Raw genomic sequence first — 20,797 nt, 5'->3', positions numbered from 1 at the left:
ATGCTTCAAGATGGGTCACTCAACCGAAACTGCTCTTCTCTGTGTCATGGAGGCTCTCTGCACTGCCGAAGCTAAATCTCTATCCTCTGTTCTCATCCTCCTAGATCTATCCACTGCCTTCGACACATTGAAACATCAAATCAACCCTCTCAGGGCTGGACATCTCTGCACACTCTTGGGTTGCATCCTACCTGGCAGGCCGATCCTACCAGGTGATGTGGAGAGGATCTGTGTCTGCACTATGTACTTTCACGACTGGTGTCCCCCAGGGCTCGGCCTCTTCTATCTATATGCACTCAACTACTTTTCTTCTTCCCCCCTTCTGACACTCAGGTGGCGACACGCATCTCTGTGTGCCTGGCAGATATATCAGCTTGGATGTCGACCCACCACCTCAAGCTCAACCTCGACAAGACGAAGCTGCTCTTATTTCCGGGGAAGGCCTGCCCACTCAAAGACCTCTCCATCACGGTTGACAACTCCACAGTGTCGCCCCCCCCAGAGTGGAAATCCTTTGCCGAGACCCAGGACAACACCCTGTCGTTCTCTGTCAACATAAAAGCAGTTACTCGCTCCTGCAGGTTTATGCTCTACAACATCCGTAGAGTACGACCCTACCTCACACATGAAGTGGTGCAGGTCCTAGTCCAGGCACTTGTCATCTCCCATCTGGACTACTGCAACTCGATGTGGTCTGGGCTCCCGCTTGTGCCATCAAACCCCCTCCAACTATTCCAGAATGCTGCAGACAACCTGGTGTTCAACTTTCACAAGTTCTTCCATGTCACTCCACACCTCCGCACACTCCACTGGCTTCCAGCCAAAGCTCGAATCCACTACAAGACCATTGTAACGGTTTTCATGCGGTGAAGGAGAGTCGGACCAAAATGCAGCGTGTAGATTGCGATCCATGTTTAATGAACAAAAAACGTAACACGAATCTAAATACAAACACTACAAAACAAAGAACGTAACGAAAACCGAAACAGCCTATACTAGTGTAAACTAACACAGATACAGGAACAAGGACACTAAGGACAATCACCCACGAAACACACAAAGAATATGGCTACCTAAATATGGTTCCCAATCAGAGACAACGATAATCACCTGACTCTGATTGAGAACCGCCTCAGGCAGCCATTGACTATGCTATACACCCCACACAACCCCAAGACGAAACACACCACAAATAAACCCATGCCACACCCTGGCGTGACCCAATAAATGAAGATAAACATGATAAATATAGACCAGGGCGTTACAGAACCCCCCCCTAAGGTGCGGACTCCCGGACACACATCAAAACAATAGGGAGAGTCCGGGTGGGCGTCTGTCCATGGTGGCGCCTCCGGCTCCGGCGAGGGACCCACTCTATAAATGTCTTTGTCCCCCTTCCTCGCATCCTAGGATAGTCCACCTTCGCTGCCGACCATGGCCTAGTAGTCCTCACCCAGAATCCCACTGGACTGAGGGGCAGCTCGGGACAGAGGGGCAGCTCGGGACAGAGGGGCAGCTCGGGACAGAGGGGCAGCTCGGGACAGAGGGGCAGCTCGGGGCAGAGACAGCTCGAGACTGAGGGGAAGCTCAGCACTGAGAGGAAGCTCGGGACTGAGAGGAAGCCCGGCACTGAGAGGAAGCCCAGCACTGAGAGGAAGCTCAGCCTGGTATTTGGATCCGGCAGATCCTGGCTGGTTGACAGTTCTGGCAGATCCTGGCTGACTGGCAGATCTGGAAGAGTCTGGTTGACTGGCAGATCTGGAAGAATCTGGTTGACTGGCAGATCTGGAAAAGTCTGGCTGACTGGCGGCTCTGGCTGCTCCATGTAGACTGACAGCTCTGGCTGCTCCATGCAGACTGGCAGCTCAATGCAGACTGACAGCTTCGGCAGTTCCATGAAGACTGACAGCTCTGGCTGCTCCATGTAAACTGACTGCTCTGGCTGCTCCATGAAGACTGACAGCTCTGGCTGCTCCATGTAGACTGACAGCTCCGGCTGTTCCATGAAGACTGACAGCTCTGACTGCTCCATGTAGACTGACTGCTCTGGCTGCTCCATGTAGACTGACAGCTCTGGCTGCGCTAAACAGGCGGAAGACTTCAGCAGCGTTGTAGAGGAGGAAGGCTCTGGCTGCTCTAAACAGGCGGGAGACTCCAGCAGCGCAGGAGAGGAGGAAGGCTCTGGCTGCGCTAAACAGGCGGGAGACTCCAGTAGCGCAGGAGAGGAGAAAGGCTCCGACAGCGCTGAACAGACGGGAGACTCCGGCAGCGCAGGAGAGAAGAAAGGCTCCGGTAGCGCTGGAGATGCGAGGCGCACTGTGTGCCTGATGCGTGGTGCTGGCACTGGTGGTACTGGGCTGAGGACACGCACAGGAAGCCTGGTGCCAGTACCACCAGTGCCAGCACCACGCATCAGGAGGGCTGGTGTGTGGAGGTGGCACAGGATGGGCTAGACCGTGAAGGCGTACTGGAGATCTTGAGAGCAGTGTTGGCACAGGACGTGCAAGGCTAGGGATGTGCACAGGAAGCCTGGTGCCAGTACCACCAGAGCCAGCACCACGCATCAGGAGGGCTGGTGTGTGGAGGTGGCACAGGATGGGCTAGACCGTGAAGGCGTACTGGAGATCTTGAGAGCAGTGTTGGCACAGGACGTGCAAGGCTAGGGATGTGCACAGGAGGCCTGGTGCGTGAGGCTGGCACCAACTTCACCAGCCGACTAACACGCACGTTAGGACGAGTATGAAGCGCTGACCCAGGTGCCATCAAATCCCTGACACGTTCCGTCGGGCGAATTCCATGCAAAAAGCACCAACACAGCAACTCCCTCATTTCTCTCTCCTCCAATTTCCCCATTAACTCCTTCACAGTCTCTGCTTCGCTCACCTCCAACACCGGTTCTGGTCTCTTCCTTGGCTCCTCACAATAAACAGGGAGAGTGGGCTCAGGTCTGACTTCTGACTCTGCCACACTCTCCCTGAGCCCCCCCAATAAATTTTTGGGGCTGACTCTCGGGCTTCCATCCGCGTCGCCGCGCTGCCTCCTCATACCAGCGCCTCTCAGCTCTCTCCGCCTCCAGTTCTTCTTTGGGGCGGCGATATTCTCCAGGCTGATCCCAAGGTCCTTCTCCGAATAATTCCTCCTCCCATGTCCATTCCTCTCTTTGCTGCACCTGCCTGTTGACACGCTGCTTGGTCCGTTTGTGGTGGGTGATTCTGTAACGGTTTTCATGCGGTGAAGGAGAGTCGGACCAAAATGCAGCGTGTAGATTGCGATCCATGTTTAATGAACAAAAAACGTAACACGAATCTAAATACAAACACTACAAAACAAAGAACGTAACGAAAACCGAAACAGCCTATACTAGTGTAAACTAACACAGATACAGGAACAAGGACACTAAGGACAATCACCCACGAAACACACAAAGAATATAGCTACCTAAATATGGTTCCCAATCAGAGACAATGATAATCACCTGACTCTGATTGAGAATCGCCTCAGGCAGCCATTGACTATGCTATACACCCCACACAACCCCAAGACGAAACACACCACAAATAAACCAATGTCACACCCTGGCCTAACCCAATAAATGAAGATAAACATAATAAATATAGACCAGGGCGTGACAACCATAGTACTTACCAACTGAGTAGCAAGAGGAACTGCTCCTCCCTACCCTTCAGACTATGCTCAAACCCTACACCCAAATCCAAGCCCTCCTTTCTGCCACCTCTGGTCTTTTGGCTCCCGCTCTTACCAGTCCAAGATCTTCTCTGTCCTGGCACACCAATGGTGGAACCAGCTTCTCCCTGTAGCTAGGACAGCAGAGGCCCTACCCATATTCTGAAAACATCTGAAACCCTACCTCTTGAAAGAGTATCGTAAATAATCCCACAGCACCCTCTATTGCACTCGCTTACTATGACTGTGATATGTGGTTGTCCCAACTAGCCACAGTATCTTAATAAGATGAATGCACTAACTGTAAGTTGTTCTGCATAAAAACGTCTGCAAAAGACACAGACGTTTCTGAAACTTGTCAGTCTATTCTTGTTCTGAGAAATGAACGCTGTGTACTACTCCCTTCACAGAACAGCACAAACTGGCCCTAACCAGAATAAAAAGAGGAGTGGGAGGCCCCTTTAAACAACGGAGCAAGCCTTAATTTCTCAAAACAAGAATACATTGACAAGTTCAGAAGAAAGTTCTTTGTTTCTGGCCATTTTGAGCCTGTAATCGAACCCACAAATGCTGATGCTCAGATACTCAACTAGTCTAAATAAGGCCAGTTTAATTGCTTCTTTAATCAGGACAACATTTTTCAGCTGTGTTAACATAATTGAAAAATGTTTTTCTAATGATCAATTAGCCTTTTAAAATTGGAACACATGAGTGATGGTTGCTGATATTGGGCCTCTGTACGCCTATGTACAGAGGCCCATTAGGTAGATATTCCATAAAAAATCAGCCGTTTCCAGCTAAAATAGTCAATTACAACATTAATAATATGTACACTATATATCTGATCAATTTGATGTTATTTTAATGGACAAAAAATGTGCTTTCTTTTAAAATCTTAGTGACCCCAAACTTTTGAATATTAGTGTGGATATATATTAATTAACACACAAATATATATTACTAATATGTACTCAACCGTAACATGGAAGGGGCTCTTGGGTATGTGCTGTCCTCCGAAGCGGATGGTGATGACATATTTTCCTGGTTCTGGAGCGGTGTAGTAGATGTCGAAGGTTCCATCACGGTTCTCCTGCACATCCATGTCTAGCTCCACCCCCTCTGGGGTCATGACCGAGCAGGTCACCTTGCCCTTCCCAGCAGCCTTTGTGTCCACAGAGATGATGGCCTCCTCGTGCACCTGCATCTTAGTCAGACCTGATGCCAGGGCATGTCCTCCGATAAACACTGGGAATAAGGAGAGAGAAAATTCAGACTATTGAAAAGAGAAAATAAAATAGAATAGAAGGGAAAATGAGAGGTGTACCAGTGAGCAGACACTTGCTGGCGTCTCCAGTGGGCAGGGCTAAGATATGGTAGGGAGAGTAGGGGATCTCATCGCCTCCATACTTGATCATGATTGTGTAATGGCCGGTGGAGTCTGGTACGTAAGACACTATGTAGGTCCCATCTCTGTTATCATAGATGGTAGCCTTCTTTGGCTTGCATTCTTGGTCCTACAGGGGAAGAGGATGTTAAGAGGATGTTAATGTGTGTGGGGTGTGTGTGGGTGGGTGGGGTGGGGTGGGGGGTTACCCACCAGTATATGTACAGTGAGCAGTCCCTCTCCTGCGCCGCGGGCATCAATGGTGAACTCCACTGGCAGGCTGGCGGGCACACCTGATTTGTCCAGACCTGGACCGCTTGCACAAACCTTACTGGAATCATGACCAGGCTGAGATCTCACCTTGAATGGACTGTGGACAGAGAGAGAGAGAGAGAGAGAGAGAGAGAGAGAGAGAGAGAGAGAGAGAGAGAGAGAGAGAGAGAGAGCAAAAAAATTATAAATACAGTATATATATTTCATGACCCTATTGAAAATGTATGAAATTCATACAGAAAAGCAAATGAGGATTTTACAGTAAGGGTTTCCGGTAAATCTAGTTTTGTCCAGTCTGTCTCACCTGCGAGGAACCTCCTGGTCTCCATATTTAACTGACACAGTGTAAGGGCCATCATGAACTGGAGTGTAGTTGACTGTGTGTGTACCATCACTGTTATTTATTACAGCAACAGGCTCTGAACCTATGGGGAAAAGAGGACAGATTAGCTACATTCAAATAAGTCACTATAAACTGTAAACATTCATGTGTATGTGTGTGTGTGTGTTTATGGGTGCTTTTTTATGTTTGAGTGTGTGCATGTGTGAGAAAAGTCAAGTATGTCGAGTTCGTCCTACCTGATGGTCCTATGAGACTGACCTCCAGATTTGCCTGTCCTGCCTGTATAGTGTCCACAGTAAAGGTCTGAGGTAGGTGGGCTCTGACTCTGTCACCCAAACCTAGGCCTGAACATTTCACCTTACTGGGATCCACCACATCCCTCACTGGCACGCGGAACGGACTGCCTGCAGACGACACATGGAGAGACACTGTATGGTCAGCTTTTTTATTAGGATGATAGGGAAGAAGGCAATCAGAGGCAGCCAGTGGAAGAGAGAGATATTGAGAAGTATTGGATATTGTGTTTTTGTGGTGTTTTTATCGTGAGAGCTGGGGTAAGATTTTCACTATTCATTATGCATAGCAAATAAACTTGAAACTTGTATTATGGTGATGATTCTGCTGCTTCTTCTCCATGCAGTGTGTAAGTGTATGTGATTGTATGTGTGTTTATGTGGGGTCTATTAATTATTGGACTATCAATTGTTCCTCCCTGTATTATACTCACACTAAAATGTTTATTCTATTCTACTGAGCCATTCACTTTATGTTAGGAGTCTTATCTGTTATTAAATCTTATTGTTGTTGCATTGTCGAGAAGGAACCTGCAAGAAAGCATTTCTTTGGACGGTGTAAACCAAGGATGGGCAACTGGCAGCCCGTGAACCGTTCTTTTGTGGGTCTGCGGATCAATTTTCAAAAACTTCACATACACAAAAAAATAAAAAATAATTATAAATATATAGTGTTAGTGCATATATAGTGACTTCAGGAAGTATTCAGGAAGTATTCAGACCCCTTGACTTTTTCCACATTTTGTTAGGTTTCAGCCTTTATCCAAAATTGATTAAATAAAAAAAATGCTCAGCAATCTACGCACAATGCCCCATAATGATTAAGCGAAAACTGTTTTTTAGAAATGTTTGCAAATTTGTCAAAATAAATAAATAAATAGGGAAATAGCTTATTTAGATAAGTATTCAGTTGCTTTGCTATGAGACTCTAAATTGAAACTTGATTGGAGTCCACCTGTGGTAAATTCAATTGATTGGACATGATTTGGAAAGGCACACATCTGCCTATATAACGGTCCCACAGTTGACAATGCATGTCAGAGCAAAAACCAAGCCATGAGGTCAAAGGAATTGTCTGTAGAGCTCAGACTGGATTGTGTCGAGGCACAGATCTGAGGAAGGGTACCAAAACATTTCTGCAGCAAGGTTTGAGGAGGGAAAAAACAATTACATCAATTGTACAATAATGATGTAACGTAACAAAATGTGGGTTTCTGAATACTTTTCGAATGCACTGTATACATGTAAAGTGTCAGTCCCATGTTTCATGAGCTAAAATAAAAAGTCCCAGAAATGTTCCATATTCACAAAAAGCTTATTTTCCCAAATTTTGTGCACAAATTTGTTTACATCCCTTTTAGGGAGCATTTGTCTCAAGATAATCCATCCACCTGACAGATGTGGTATATCAAGAAGCTGAATAAACAGCATGCTCATTACAAAGGTGCACCTTGTTCTGGGGAAGGTAAAAGGCCACTTTAAAATGTGCAGTTTTGTCTCACAACACAATGCCATAGATGTCTGAAGTTGAGGGAGTGTGCAATTGGCATGCTGACTGCAAAAATGTCTGCCAGAGCTGTTGCTAGAGAATTTAATGCTCATTTCTCTACCATAACCCGCCTCCAATGTCATTTCAGAGAATCTGGCAGTACGTCCATCCAGACTTACAACCCTGTAACCCTGCCAGCCCAGGACCTCCACATCCGGCTTCTTCGCCTGCGGGATTATCTGAGACCAAACCACGAGACAGCTGATGAAACTGTGGGATTGCACAACCGAAGACTTTCTGCACATACTATCAGAAACCGTCTCAGGGAAGTTCATCTGCGTGCTCGTCGTCCTCACCGGGGTTTTTCCTGACCGCAGCTCGGCGTCATAACCGACTTCAGTGGGCAAATGCTCACCTTCCATGGCAACTGGCATGCTGGAAGAGTGTGCTCTTCATGGATGAATCCCGTTTTCGTCCTGGCGTATGGCGTCCTGTGGGCGACCGTTTTACTCCTGTCAACGTTGTCAAAATAGTTCTCCATGGTGGTGGTGGGGTTATGGTATGGGCATCTATAAACTAAGGACAACTTAATCCGCCTCCATCACCTCATCACGTTTCAGCATGATAAGGCACGGCCCTATGTTTCAAGGATCTGTACACAAATCCTAGAAGCTGAAAATGTCCCAGTTCTTCGCCTGCATACTCACCAGACATGTCACCCATTGAGCATGTTAGGGATGCTCTGGATCGACATGTACGACAGTGTGTTTCAGTTCCCACCAATATCCAGCAAGTTCGCACATCCATTGAAGAGGAGTGGGACAGCATTCCACAGGACACAATCAACAGCCTGATCAACTCTATGCAATTTTGAAATTTGGTTGTGTTTCAGCAGATTTTCTATTGTTATGTTAGTCACTGACAGTCACTCAATATAGCCAATGTCTAGCCTGCTGTCAAAACTTGAGGTAATCATGGTAAAAATACTGACCGGGAGGCCCCCAATGACTTTGTTAGTCACTCTCACTAATATATCACAATCAAAACTACAAACATGTCTCTCCACCTTATGGCAAAATGAATAGAATTGCAGGAAATTAGCTGTTAAACTGCAAATTATTCTCTCCGCCCCATAGCAAAATTGCATGAAATTAAAAATAAATACAAATAAATCTTCTCTCTGCAACATGTATAGAATTGCAGGAAATTCACTTTAAACCTTTTTTTTCTCTCCACAGTCATTTAGCCAGCCAGGCTATGCCTGTATGTGGGTGTATGGATGTGGGTACACAGACCCACGAGCCACTGTGGCCCCTCACGATGAGTTCAGATGTTTTGTGGCCCCCACCCACATCAGCTGCCCATCCTTGATGTATACCATGTGTATCCTGTACATACGACTAATGTAACTAGAATGTGTATGTGTATGAGGCATTACCTGGAATCGGGTGTCCTCCGAAGTTGATATTGACGTCGTACTCTCCAGGTGTGAAGGTAACGTACTCTACGCTGCAGCTGCCATCTTTGTTATCTTTACAGGTAATTTTTGCCTCTGACGCTCCCTCTATGGTCAGGCCCAGGCCTCCAGTACCAGCACCCCTAGAGAACACAGACAATGATCAACTTTAATGGTAATTTCACATCAATTACATTGCTTTCATAGGAAAGGCTTTCTCATTTTTGGAAGAATTGAAAGACATTGGATTTGTGAATGATTTTCCTCAGATCATGTGTTCTTATGTGCTTAACTAGCTAAAATGTTTTTGAGCATTTACTGAACATATTATTTGATATCCAGCACCAGCTCAAAAACATTGGCTGTGTGTATGCAATCTTTTCCTTTGCTGTGATTTTTTATTTTTTTATATATTTTTTTATTTCACCTTTATTTAACCAGGTAGGCTAGTTGAGAACAAGTTCTCATTTGCAACTGCGACCTGGCCAAGATAAAGCATAGCAGTGTGAACAGACAACACAGAGTTACACATGGAGTAAACAATTAACAAGTCAATAACACAGTAGAAAAAACAAGAGTCTATATATATTGTGTGCAAAAGGCATGAGTAGGTGGGCGAAAAATTACAATTTTGCAGATTAACACTGGAGTGATAAATGATCAGATGGTCATGTACAGGTAGAGATATTGGTGTGCAAAAGAGCAGAGAAGTAAATAAATAAAAACAGTATAGGGATGAGGTAGTTAAAAATGGGTGGGCTATTTACCAATAGTCTATGTACAGCTGCAGCGATCGGTTAGCTGCTCAGATAGCAGATGTTTGAAGTTGGTGAGGGAGATAAAAGTCTCCAACTTCAGCGATTTTTGCAATTCGTTCCAGTCACAGGCAGCAGAGAACTGGAACGAAAGGCGGCCAAATAAGGTGTTGGCTTTACGGATGATCAGTGAGATACACCTGCTGGAGCACGTGCTACGGGTGGGTGTTGCCATCGTGACCAGTGAACTGAGATAAGGCGGAGCTTTACCTAGCATGGACTTGTAGATGACCTGGAGCCAGTGGGTCTGTCGACGAATATGTAGCGAGGGCCGGCCGACTAAAGCATAGAGGTCGCAGTGGTGGGTGTTATAAGGTGCTTTAGTGACAAAACGGATGGCACTGTGATAAACTGCATCCAGTTTGCTGAGTAGAGTGTTGGAAGCTATTTTGTAGATGACATCGCCGAAGTCGAGGATCGGTAGGAGAGTCAGTTTTACTAGGGTATGTTTGGCGGCGTGAGTGAAGGAGGCTTTGTTGCGGAATAGAAAGCCGACTCTAGATTTGATTTTCGATTGGAGATGTTTGATATGAGTCTGGAAGGAGAGTTTACAGTCTAGCCAGACACCTAGGTACTTATAGATGTCCACATATTCAAGGTCGGAACCATCCAGGGTGGTGATGCTGGGTGCAGGCAGCAAACGGTTAAAAAGCATGCATATGGTTTTACTAGCGTTTAAGAGCAGTTGGAGGCCACGGAAGGAGTGTTGTATGGCATTGAAGCTTGTTTGGAGGTTTGATAGCACAGTGTCCAAGGACGGGCCGGAAGTATATAGAATGGTGTTGTCTGCGTAGAGGTGGATCAGGGCCCGCAGCAAGAGCAACATCATTGATATATACAGAGAAAACAGTCGGCCCGAGAATTGAACCCTGTGGCACCCCCATAGAGACTGCCAGAGGACCGGACAGCATGCCCTCCGATTTGACACACTGAACTCTGTCTGCAAAGTAGTTGGTGAACCAGGCACGGCAGTCATCAGAAAAACCGAGGCTACTGAGTCTGCCGATAAGAATATGGTGATTGACAGAGTTGAAAGTCTTGGCAAGGTCGATGAAGATGGCTGCACAGTACTGTCTTTTATCGATGGCGGTTATGATATCGTTTAGTACCTTGAGCGTGGCTGAGGTGCACCCGTGACCGGCTCGGAAACCAGATTGCAGAGCTGAGAAGGTACGGCGGGATTCGAGATGGTCAGTGACCTGTTTGTTGACTTGGCTTTCGAAGACCTTAGACAGGCAGTGCAGGATGGATATAGATCTGTAACAGTTTGGTTCCAGGGTGTCTCCCACTTTGAAGAGGGGGATGACTGCGGCAGCTTTCCAATCCTTGGGGATCTCAGACGATATGAAAGAGAGGTTGAACAGGCTGGTAATAGGGGTTGCGATAATGGCGGTGGAGGGTTTCAGAAATAGAGGGTCCAGATTGTCAAGCCCAGCTGATTTGTACGGGTCCAGGTTTTGCAGCTCTTTCAGAACATCTGCTATCTGGATTTGGGTAAAGGAGAACCTGGAGAGGCTTGGGCGAGTAGCTGCGGGGGGGGCGGAGCTGTTGGCCGAGGTTGGAGTAGCCAGGCGGAAGGCATGGCCAGCCGTTGAGAAATGCTTGTTGAAGTTTTCGATAATCATGGATTTATCGGTGGTGACCGTTTTGCCTAGCCTCAGTGCAGTGGGCAGCTGGGAGGAGGTGCTCTTGTTCTCCATGGACTTCACAGTGTCCCAGAACTTTTTGGAGTTGGAGCTACAGGATGCAAATTTCTGCCTGAAGAAATTGGCCTTAGCTTTGCTGACTGACTGCGTGTATTGGTTCCTGACTTCCCTGAACAGTTGCATATCGCGGGGACTATTCGATGCTATTGCAGTCCGCCACAGGATGTTTTTGTGCTGGTCGAGGGCAGTCAGGTCTGGAGTGAACCAAGGGCTATATCTGTTCTTAGTTCTGCATTTTTTGAACGGAGCATGCTTATCTAAAATGGTGAGGAAGTTACTTTTAAAGAATGACCAGGCATCCTCAACTGACGGGATGAGGTCAATGTCCTTCCAGGGTACCCGGGCCAGGTCGATTAGAAAGGCCTGCTCACAGAAGTGTTTTAGGGAGCGTTTGACAGTGATGATGGGTGGTCGTTTGACTGCGGCTCCATAGCGGATACAGGCAATGAGGCAGTGATCACTGAGATCCTGGTTGAAGACAGCGGAGGTGTATTTGGAGGGCCAGTTGGTCAGGATGCCGTCTATGAGGGTTCCCTTGTTTACAGATTTAGGGTTGTACCTGGTGGGTTCCTTGATGATTTGTGTGAGATTGAGGGCATCTAGCTTAGATTGTAGGACTGCCGGGGTGTTAAGCATATCCCAGTTTAGGTCACCTAACAGAACAAACTACGAAGCTAGATGGGGGGGCGATCAATTCACAAATGGTGACCAGGGCACAGCTGGGAGCTGAGGGGGGTCGGTAGCAGGCGGCAACAGTGAGAGACTTATTTCTGGAGAGAGTAATTTTTATAATTAGTAGTTCGAACTGTTTGGGTATGGACCTGGAAAGTATGACATTACTTTGCAGGCTATCTCTGCAGTAGACTGCAACTCCTCCCCCTTTGGCAGTTCTATCTTGATGGAAAATGTTATAGTTGGGTATGGAAATCTCAGAATTGTAGGCGGCCTTCCTGAGCCAGGATTCAGACACGGCAAGGACATCAGGGTTAGCAGAGTGTGCAAAATGCAGTGAGTAAAACAAACTTAGGGAGGAGGCTTCTGATGTTGACATGCATGAAACCAAGGCTTTTTCGATCACAGAAGTCAGCAAATGAGGGTGCCTGGGGACATGCAGGGCCTGGGTTTACCTACACATCACCAGAGGAACAGAGGAGGAGTAGTATGAGCGTTGGGGACAGAGAATAAAAGGAGCAGATTTCTGGGCGTGGTAGAATATATTCAGGGCATAATGCGCAGACAGGGGAATGGTGGGGTGCGGGTACAGCGGAGGTAGGCCCAGGCACTGGGTGATGATAAGAGAGGTTGTATCTCCGGGCATGCTGTTTGTAATGGGTGAGGTCACCACATGTATGGGAGGTGGGACAAAAGAGGTATCAGGGGTATGAAGAGTGGAACTAGGGGCTCCATTGTAAACTAAAACAATGATAACTAACCTGAACAACAGTATACAAGGCATATTGACATTTGAGAGATACATACAGCGAGGCATACAGTAATCACAGGTGTTGAATTGTGAGAGCTAGCTAAAACAGTAGGTGAGACAACAACAGCTAATCAGCTAGCACAACAACAGCAGGTAAAATGGCGTTGACTAGGCAGGGAGGGTCGGATTAACTACACACAGAGCCTGAGTGCGGCTGGGGCCGACAGATAAAACATAAACAAGCAGAATGGAGTACCGTGATTAATGGACAGTCCAGCATGCATCAGCTATGTAGCCAAGTGATCAGTGTCTAGGGGGCAGCGGTGGATGGGGCAGGGAAGCTAGACTGGCGAGTATTATCCAGGTTAAAAAAAACTGGCTGGCTGTGCAGAAGTGCAGAAGGTAAAAGCCCCTAGCAGTGGCTAACAATGACTAAATAGCTTGTGAGCTGGTTAGTTTCTGGAGGTTCTTGAATGTGTTCTAAAAATTAAAAATAATAGCTATTCCGTATCACATTGGGTGAGGCAGGTTACCGGAAGGTATAATCGAATTAAAAATCGAAAAGAGATTGAACGTAAATATGGGTCCAGTGAGTGGTTGGGCTGGCTGGGGACACGGCGATTCAGACAGGCCTGTGCTTACAAGCTAACAGTTAGTAGGCCGGGGCTGAAAAAGCTAGCAGTTATCGGACCGGGGGCTAAACAAGCTAGCAGTTAGCAGGCCGAATTAGCAAGCAAGCAGATAGCAAGGGCTAGAAAGTTAGCCTTTGGGGGACGTTGTGATGGGGTGAGTCTGTTTATGCCTCTTCATGCGGTGACATCGATAGACCGGTCGTGGGTCCGGACATTGTAGCCCAGGAGTACGCTTCGGTGGTTGCACAGGAGCTCTGGCCGGGCTAGCTTCAAGCTAAGTGGATGGAAACGCTAGCCAGGAGTAATCATCCGGGGTTGCGGTTAGTTAGTTGTGAAGATCCAGCTGAAAATGTTCCGCTTGCAGTGGGAATCCGGGGATAAAAATAATAGGTCCGTTATGCTCTGGTTAGAGTCGCGTTGTTCGAACTGGCGAGAGCTTTCCGAGCTAAAGGTTAGCTGATGACAGGTTAGCTGATGAACGCTAGCAATGGTTTGCTGACTGATAGCTGGTAGTTAGCTGGCTAGCTTCAGTTGAGTGATTCCGGATCCGAAGTAAATATAAATACTTTAGAAAAAAAAGCAGATCCACGCTACATTGGGCGAGGCGGGTTGCAGGAGAGAATTTAGATGTTGAGGTTTAGCAAAATGTTTTAAAAGATATGCAAAGAAAAATATGTAAAAAAATGAATATATATATACAAGGGACACGACACGACACGACAAGACGTCTGACTGCTACGCCATCTTGGGTTAGGATAGCACAAACAGATATGGGACCAGGATAGGGAAAGACAGAGTAACCCCCTGGACTCAAGAACTTGAAATTGTACCTGGTCTCGATGGTGAAGCAGTTGGGTGTGTTGATGAGTCCTCCCTCGAGCCCTGGCCCGTAGGCCCTGACCCGGGTGGGGTCACATCCCTCCACCACTGACACCCTGAAGGGACTCTTAGGGATGGCCACCTCGTCATACAGTACCTCAATCACATGCATACCTGGAACAGACAGACCAATCAGATGGTTTCAATATCTCACAGTGCTGTGTGTGTGTAGTGCTCTCAGTGGACAGATACACATGATTACAGGTGATTTTATGGCAGATATACTGTACATGATGTTGTATGATGGCCATGCTGGTTTTACTATGCAGGGCAATTAAGTTATATCTATCTAAGACGACTTTCAATGCATTTCTGATATTTTATCTCGAGTGAACCTTTCTTCCTAAGATTCGTTCAGATAATGAATGAGACGTGGTAACTATGGAGATGTGAGACTAATCATTAATACACAAAAATAACACATCTTCCCCCCATTGTTATACCGTAATAACATTAACTTGACAGAACTCTATTAAAACCTCCAGCTAGCCAAATCAAATCAAATTTTATTTGTCACATACACATGGTTAGCAGATGTTAATGCGAGTGTAGCGAAATGCTTGTGCTTCCAGTTCCGACAATGCAGTAATAACCAACAAGTAATCTAACTAACAATTCCAAAACTAATTTCTTATACACAGTGTAAGGGGATAAAGAACATGTGCATAAAGATATGAATGAGTGATGGTGCAGAGCAGCATAGGCAAGATACAGTAGATGGTATCGAGTACAGTATATACATATGAGATGAGGATGTAAACAAAGTGGCATAGTTAAAGTGGCTAGTGATACATGTATTACATTAGGATGCAGTAGATGACATGTCATATCCAAGATGGCGTAGCAGTAAGTCGTCCTGTCGTATCGTCTCTCTGTAAATATCGTCTCTTTTTCGTTTTAGATATATATATATATATATTTTTTAGATATTTTTCTTCGCATATCTTTAAAAACATTTTTGCTCGCTTCCAAATACTCTCCTGCAACCCGTCTCACCCAATGTAGCTACTTTTCCTAAAGTATTTATATTTACTTCGGAACCGGAACCCCTCAACTGAAGCTAACCACCTGCTATGCTAGCGGTCTTCAGCTAACTGGTCATCAGCTAACCCTTAGCTCGGAAAGCTCTCGCCAGTTCGAACAACGCGACGCTAACCAGAGCATAACGGACCTATTATTTTTATCCCCGGATTCCCACCGCAAACGGAACATCTTTCAGCTGGATCTTTACAACTAGCTATCGAGCTAAACCGCAACCCTGGTTGATAACTCCTGGCCAGACTGCAAACTCTCCTTCCAGACCCATATCAAACATCTCCAATCGAAAATCAAATCAAGAGTCGGCTTTCTATTCCGCAACAAAGCCTCCTTCACTCACGCTGCCAAGCTTTCCCTAGTAAAACTGACTATCCTACCGATCCTCGACTTCGGCGATGTCATCTACAAAATAGCTTCCAAAACTCTACTCAGCAAACTGGATGCAGTTTATCACAGTGCCATCCGTTTTGTCACTAAAGCACCTTATACTACCCACCACTGCGACTTGTATGCTCTAGTCGGCTGGCCCTCGCTACATATTCGTCGCAAGACCCACTGGCTCCAGGTCATCTACAAGGCCATGCTAGGTAAAGCTCCGCCTTATCTCAGTTCACTGGTCACGATGGCAACACCCATCCGTAGCACACGCTCCAGCAGGTGTATCTCACTGATCATCCCTAAAGCCAACACCTCATTCGGCCGCCTTTCGTTCCAGTACTCTGCTGCCTGTGACTGGAACGAATTGCAAAAATCGCTGAAGTTGGAGACCTTTATCTTCCTCACCAACTTCAAACATCAGCTATCTGAGCAGCTAACCAATCACTGCAGCTGTACATAATCTATTGGTAAATAGCCCACCCATTTTCACCTACCTCATCCCCACAGTTTTTATTTATTTACTTTTCTGCTCTTTTGCACACCAATATCTCTACCTGTACATGATCATCTGATCATTTATCACTCCAGTGTTAATCTGAAAATATTGTAATTTATCGACTACCTCCTCATGCCTTTTGCACACATTGTATATAGACTCCCCTTTTTTTGTCTACTGTGTTATTGACTTGTTAATTGTTTACTCCATGTGTAACTCTGTGTTGTCTGTTCACACTGCTATGCTTTATCTTGGCCAGGTCGCAGTTGTAAATGAGAACTTGTTCTCAACTAGCCTACCTGGTTAAATATAGGTGAAATAAAAAAATAAAATAAAAAAATGATAGAGTACAGTATATACGTATACATATGAGATGAATGTAAACATTATATAAGGTAGCATTGTTTAAAGTGGCTAGTGATATTTTACATCCTTTCCCATCAATTCCCATTATTGAAGTGGCTTGAGTTGAGTCAGTGTGTTGGCAGCAGCCACTCAATGTTAGTGGTTGCTGTTTAACAGTCTGATGGCCTTGAGATAGAAGCTGTTTTTCAGTCTCTCAGTCCCAGCTTTGATGCACCTGTACTGACCTCGCCTTCTGGATGATAGCGGGGTGAACAGGCAGTGGCTCGGGTGGGTGTTGTCCTTGATGATCTTTGTGGCCTTCCTGTAACATCGGGTGGTGTAGGTGTCCTGGAGGGCAGGTAGTTTGCCCCCGGTGATACGTTGTGCAGACCTCACTACCCTCTGGAGAGCCTTACGGTTGTGGGCGGAGCAGTTGCCGTACCAGGCGGTGATACAGCCCGCCAGGATGCTCTCGATTCTGCATCTGTAGAAGTTTGTGAGTGCTTTTGGTGACAAGCCAAATTTCTTCAGCCTCCTGAGGTTGAAGAGGCGCTGCTGCGCCTTCTTCACGATGCTGTCTGTGTGAGTGGACCAATTCAGTTTGTCTGTGATGTGTATGCCGAGGAACTTAAAACTTACTACCCTCTCCACTACTGTTCCATCGATGTGGATAGGGGGGTGTTCCCTCTGCTGTTTCCTGAAGTTCACAATCATCTCCTTAGTTTTGTTGACGTTGAGTGTGAGGTTATTGTCCTGACACCACATTTCGAGGGCCCTCACCTCCCTGTAGGCCGTCTCGTCGTTGTTAGTTATCAAGCCTACCATTGTTGTGTTGTCCGCAAACTTGATGATTGAGTTGGAGGCGTGCGTTGCCGCGCAGTTGTGGGTGAACAGGGAGTACAGGAGAGGGCTCAAACCGCACCCTTGTGGGGCCCCAGTGTTGAGGATAAGCGGTGTGGAGATGTTGTTTCCTACCCTCACCACCTGGGGGCGGCCCGTCAGGAAGTCCAGTACCCAGTTGCACAGGGCGGGGTCAAGACCCAGGGTCTCGAGCTTGATGACGAGCTTGGAGGGTACTATGGTGTTAAATGCCGAGCTATAGTCGATGAACAGCATTCTCACATAGGTATTCCTCTTGTCCAGATGGGTTAGGGCAGTGTGCAGTGTGGTTGAGATTGCATCGTCTGTGGACCTATTTGGGCGGTAAGCAAATTGGAGTGGGTCTAGGGTGTCAGGTAGGGTGGAGGTGATATGGTCCTTGACTAGTCTCTCAAAGCACTTCATGATGACGGAAGTGAGTGCTACGGGGCGGACGTCGTTTAACTCAGTTACCTTAGCTTTCTTGGGAACAGGAACAATGGTGGCCCTCTTGAAGCATGTGGGAACAGCAGACTGGTATAGGGATTGATTGAATATGTCTGTAAACACACCAGCCAGCTGGTCTGCGCATGCTCTGAGGGCGCGGCTGGGGATGCCGTCTGGGCCTGCAGCCTTGCTAGGGTTAACACGTTTACATTTTTTACTCACCTCGGCTGCAGTGAAGGAGAGACCACATGTTTCCGTTGCAGGCCGTGTCAGTGGCACTGTATTGTCCTCAAAGCGGTCAAAAAAGTTATTTAGTCTGCCTGGGAGCAAGACATCCTGGTCCGTGACTGAGCTGGATTTATTCTTATAGTCCGTGATTGACTGTAGACCCTGCCACATACCTCTTGTGTCTGAGCCGTTGAATTAAGATTCTACTTTGTCTCTATACTGACGCTAAGCTTGTTTGATAGCCTTACGGATGGAATAGCTGCACTGTTTGTATTCAGTCATATTACCAGACACCTTGCCCTGATTAAAAGCAGTGGTTCGTGCTTTCAGTTTCACGCGAATGCTGCCATCAATCCACGGTTTCTGGTTAGGGAATGTTTTAATTGTTGCTATGGGAATGACATCTTCAACGCAAGTTCTAATGAACTTGCACACCGAATCAGCGTATACGTCAATGTTGTTGCCTGACGCAATACGAAACATGTCCCAGTCCACGTGATGGAAGCAGTCTTGGAGTGTGGAATCAGCTTGGTCGGACCAGCGTTGGACAGACCTCAGCGTAGGAGCTTCTTGTTTCAGTTTCTCTCTGTATGCAGGGATCAGCAAAATGGAGTCGTGGTCAGCTTTTCCGAAAGGGGGGCGGGGCAGGGCCTTATATGCGTCACGGAAGTTAGAATAACAGTGATCCAAGGTTTTGCCAGCCCTGGTGGCGCAATCGATATGCTGATACATTTTAGGGAGTCTTGTTTTCAGATTAGCCTTGTTAAAATCCCCAGCTACAATGAATGCAGCCTCAGGATGTATGGATTCCAGTTTGCAAAGAGTAAAATAAAGTTTGTTCAGAGCCATCGATGTGTCTGCTTGGGGGGGATATATACGGCTGTGATTATAATCGAAGAGAATTCTCTTGGTAGATAATGCGGTCTACATTTGATTGTGAGGAATTCTAAATCAGGTGAACAGAAGGATTTGAGTTCCTGTATGTTTCTGTGATCACACCACGTCTCGTTAGCCATAAGGCATACGCCCCCGCCCCTCTTCTTACCAGAAAGGTGTTTGTTTCTGTCGGCGCGATGCGTGGAGAAACCAGCTGGCTGCACCGCCACCGAGAGCGTCTCTCCAGTGAGCCATGTTTCCGTGAAGCAAAGAACGTTACAGTCTCTGATGTCCCTCTGGAATTCTACCCTTGCTCAGATTTCATCAACCTTGTTGTCAAGAGACTGGACATTGGCGAGAAGAATGCTAGGAAGTGGGGCACGATGTGCCCGTCTACGTAGTCTGACCATAAGACCGCCTCGTTTCCCTCTTTTACAAAGTCGTTTTTCTGGGTCGCCGGCTGGGATCCATTCCGTTGTCCTGGAACACAGGATCCGCTTTGCGAAAGTCATATTCTTGGTCGTACTGATGGTGAGTTGACGCTGATCTTATATTCAGTAGTTCTTCTCGACTGTATGTGATGAAACCTAAGATGACCTGGGGTACTAATGTAAGAAATAACACGTAAAAAAACAAAAAACTGCATAGTTTCCTAGGAACGCGAAGCGAGGCGGCCATCTCTGTTGGCGCCGGAAGCCATTACTCCTGTATCTGAGAGAAGAGGCTCAGAGCAGGACAGAGCAGAGCATATATACCTGAGCTTCTGTTCCAGCACTAACTCTACTTATAAAGCCCTCTCCCCTCTCTGCCTCTTATCTCTAAACCCCTCAGATCACCTCCTCTGCCTCATTCTGTATTTATACCCTTTCTATCTACTCTATTTATCTAGTTCTAAATGAACCCTCCACTCAAACACCTGCATTGGGTCCAGCCACCCACCACCCACCACCCGCCAACCCCTCTTTTACGCTACTGCCACTCTCTGTTCATTATATATGCACAGTCACTTTAACCATATCTACATGTACATACTACGTCAACCAGCCCTACTAACCGGTCGCTCTGGATAAGAGCGTCTGCTAAATGACTTAAATGTAATGTAATGTAATGTATATATGTTATGGGATTTTTATGAATAATGACTAAATGATGTATACATTTAACGTAGAACTATAACTAACAGAATTCTATCCTGTCTGATGAAGAATATTTGTACATATTTAGCTATCAGAAAGCTTTCAGAAAAGTTTTCATCTTCTACATGTTCTTACCGTCCTCATAGGCGGTGTATTCCACTCTGAAGGTTCCGTCTCCCTTGTTTGTGATGTAGGTGTCTGTGTTGGTGCCTGAAGGGTTGATGATGCATGCTTTCAAGTGGTCACCAAAGGTCTTGGGCATTTTCCGGGCATCCACAATGAAGTGAGTGGTAACCTCCTTGATGACACCTACAGACATAGATGATCGCAAGGAAGGATCACAAGCTACTGTAATTGTTAGCATGTAATTGTTAGCTACAGTAGTGTTAGTAACCTTTTCCAGTAAGCTAAAGTATACTTAAGCTATAGTAGCTTTTTGCCAGTATGCTATAATAGCCTTCGCTATATGGCCTTAATCAGTAAGCTATGCTTAGTTTTGCTCGTAAACTACTGTGTATAGTAGCTAACTAGCCTTAGATTGAGGCATTTACCAAATTATAGTTAAATAGCTTAAGTAGCCTTTAGCTATAGGAGCCTTTGCCTACTTTGCCTACCTAA

General features: G+C 46.4%; 1 pseudogene; it reads right to left on the bottom strand.

Moving 5' to 3' along the window:
• Positions 1-20,797, bottom strand: part of LOC135525215 (filamin-C-like) — a 69,794-nt pseudogene that overhangs the window by 18,130 nt on the left and 30,867 nt on the right.

Source organism: Oncorhynchus masou, chromosome 31, assembly GCF_036934945.1.
Source record: "Oncorhynchus masou masou isolate Uvic2021 chromosome 31, UVic_Omas_1.1, whole genome shotgun sequence".
NCBI classification, from domain to species: Eukaryota; Metazoa; Chordata; class Actinopteri; order Salmoniformes; family Salmonidae; genus Oncorhynchus; species Oncorhynchus masou.
The sequence above is the reverse complement of the archived record's forward strand: the minus strand, read 5'-3'. Positions and strand labels throughout refer to the sequence as shown.